The 3,483-nt window shown below is 37.3% G+C and overlaps 1 protein-coding gene across 7 annotated transcripts in view; it reads left to right on the top strand.

Annotated features, from left to right (window-relative positions):
- LOC142870624 (teneurin-4-like) overlaps positions 1-3,483 on the top strand; it is a 2,325,019-nt gene that overhangs the window by 846,878 nt on the left and 1,474,658 nt on the right. The window lies entirely within an intron of this gene.

Raw genomic sequence — 3,483 nt, 5'->3', positions numbered from 1 at the left:
TGTTGTCTCTGCCCCCTGTGATTATGAGCAGGACACATAACCTCACTCAGCCTCAGACTGCTCATTTGCAAAATAGAAACAAATCATTAATCACATTATGTAACAGCTCATTATTTGACCCAGGTATGCTATTGGACATGAAAACACTTTGTACATTTGAATTATCATACAAATAGTCCACTTGAGAGATTATCTGTTTCTTTTTTTGTGTCTGGTTTGAATCCTAGCTAATCCATAAAGTCCTTGAGAACAAAACACATATCTTCTGCCTTCTACTGTTTTGTATCTGATGTGCCACAAACAGTGTCTGATGCATGGATAGTGTTCAAAAAATGCTCATTGAATTGATTCTGGATTGCTGTCAACCAATCAATGGCACGGTTACCAAATAATTATTTAATTTCTATTATAAACCAGTCACTGTACTAATTCCAAGGTAAGTAGGAATAGATTCTGTCCTTACAACCTATAGACCATGGAGTAAATCAATATTGAACAAATAAATACAAATGTGATGTGTGTTTCATGAAGAACTGTAGAGACATTTATCTTAGACTTGGTTGGAGGGAATCAGCCAATGGTTTCCTGTGGAGATGGCTTAAAAATAGAGTCCTTAATGATGAAAAGGAACTAAAACAGAGGAAAACTTAAATGTGGGAATAACTTTTGCACAGATGGAATTACACATTTGAAAGCCCTATTACAAAGTTCCATCATGAGCATTTCAGAAGTAATCAACAAGACTGTGAACTTTCTTTCTTTCTGGTTTTTTTTTTTTTTTTTTTTTTGAGACAAAGTGTCTCTTTGTCACCCAGGCTAGAGTGCAGTGGCATCATTATAGCTCATTGCAACTTCAAATTTCTGGGCTCAATCAATCCTCCTGACTTGGCCTCCTAAATAGCTGGGACTATAGGCATGTGCTACCATGCCTGGCTAATTTTTCTGTTTTTTAGAAACAGGATCTTTGCTCTTTCTCAGGCTGGTCTTGAATTCCTGACCTCAAGCAATCCTCCTGCCTTGGCCTCCAAAGTGCTAGGATTGCAGGCATGAGCCACTACACCTGGCTAAGACTGTGAACTTTCAAAAAACAGGGACTGTATACTCTTTGTGCTTGTGCTTCTAATATGTTGGAGGGTGTTGGTACACTATAGTAGAAGTTTTATAATTGCTTATTGAATGTATTAGTAGCTTCATCTGGATATACTCCATGTCTTAAAAAGAAGTTACAAATGCATACTAATTAGAAAGACAGGTATCTGGATTAAAAAAAATCTCACTAGCTATCAACCTCGAAGTCTCTTCTTGCTAGCAATCTGATCAAAACAACAAATACATAATTAAAGTATCCAAGGATCAAGAAATTTATCCCTTCTTATGTATAATGCTCTGTGTAGAAATTAAGTTATATCCCCAGAAAAAAACCTACCTGGAGCATATTCTCATAGTTACCAACAAAATATTCTCTCAAGATTTTATGCTATGGCCTTCACTTTTTATCAAAGACCATTATAATAAAGAGCCTGATGACAAAATTTAAACACCGTCTTTGAAATCACAGCTGACCACAGAGTTCGTTTTGCTGCTTAATATTCTTCATATGAGGACCCCTAGAACAAATTATTTGCAACTAATATAAAAACCTACATCTTCCTAACACAATGCTTCTCAATCTTTCTTTTTTTTTTTTTTTTTTCCATTATCACTCCTCTCCCAGGAGGTTTTTAGGCATTATTTTTCATAATCATTCCTCCACCCCTGCAGTGACATTTTAATATCACAGATATACTACATAAGCTGTTTATATCCTGGGGGCCTATTAAAAGGCCACAAACCATTGTGATGTCCAGGATTTTTTGACTCCCTCAAAAACCTATTTTTTGCCCCATTGGGAGACATAACACTCACATTGAAAATGCATGCCAATGCCAAAAACCACACTATTTCTATTACACCCCATGTTTGATTCAGATTTGGCCTTTCCTTTGTAAAACAATAAGACGGTATTTAAGATAATGGCCAGTAGATTCAGACAGACTTGAAACCAAACCCCAGTTCTACACTCATTTTACTCTTGGCAAATCATTTAACCTAAGTTTCTCGGTTTCTCCTTTGACAAATGGAGATAACAATGCCTGACAGAAAGTACTCTGGCAAGTATGAGATAAGATAATGCCTGTCAATTGCTCCGTATAGTAAGTTCTCAGAAAAATTTCAGTGGTTTGTCATTATCAGGAAGATTTTCTAAGTGGGAGAAGTAAATGATCTAGGAGAGAATTGGGGGTGAGTTTGGGGTGACCCACTACAGAGAAGAGGTTGGCTCAGTGGTTCTCAGAGGTTGCAGAACAGTGAAAAGAAAAAAGTCAGGGGAACTCAGATTACAATGGGCCTTAAAATTTAGTATCAGAGCCGGGCGGTGGCTCACGCCTGTAATCCTAGCTCTCTGGGAGGCCGAGGGGGGTGGATTGCTCGAGGTCAGGAGTTCGAAACCAGCCTGAGCAAGAGCAAGACCCCGTCTCTACCATAAATAGAAAGAAACTAATTGGCCAACTAATATATATAGAAAAAATTAGCCGGGCATGGTGGCTCATGCCTGTAGTCCCAGCTACTTGGGAGGCTGAGACAGAAGGATCGCTTGAGCTCAGGAGGTTGAGGTTGCTGTGAGCTAGGCTGACGGCACGGCACTCACTCTAGCCTAGGCAACAAAGGGAGACTCTGTCTCAAAAAAAAAAAAAAAAAAAAAAAATTTAGTATCAGAATCTATTATAGGAGGAAGCCTACTGGCCTACTATATTCATGCTAAAATTGACTAGTGGGGTGACCTGGGAAATTAATTTTAATAGGGGAAATAGTACTGACCAAATAGAATAGTTGTGAGAACTTAATGAATTAATTGCATATACAAAGCATGTATGTGTATGGTTGCTGGTCATTCACTTTGGCAGAATAAAGCCACTGAGTTGTAAATGTATTTAACCCTTGATAAAAGATAAACATTGGGAGGCATATAGGATGCTCCATAGTCTTAGATTCCTAGAACTCTAGGATTATAATTGTAAAACAGGCAATAATTGGAGACCACTAAAGCCACCACCAATTTTCAAAAAATCGAGTGCAAATTTGGCATGTCTCTAAAAAAGGAAAATTTTGAAAATGTTTTACATTGGAAAATATTGGTTGTCACATCTATTTCAGAATTAAGGTCAACAGTTCTTTCTAGTCTTTGTTCAATAAAGACTTGAAACTCAAGTATTTTAGAACAAGGCTAGATTTTGGTGCCAACAGATAGAAGTTAGTATCTAAGACTCTATATATGAGAGAGTGACCTAACCTTTCTGCATCTATAAGATGGGGAAAATAATATCTATTATAAAAAATTATTGTCAGGATACAATGAGATGATCTACATAAGGTGTCCAGCAAATGGCGTGAAAATTGTCTATACATTTCATTCCCTCCCATCCACTGATGAATACGAGTTTGATA

This window comes from Microcebus murinus, chromosome 4 (genome assembly GCF_040939455.1).
Source record: "Microcebus murinus isolate Inina chromosome 4, M.murinus_Inina_mat1.0, whole genome shotgun sequence".
NCBI lineage: Eukaryota > Metazoa > Chordata > Mammalia > Primates > Cheirogaleidae > Microcebus > Microcebus murinus.
This window is presented reverse-complemented; position numbering and strand designations above follow the sequence as displayed.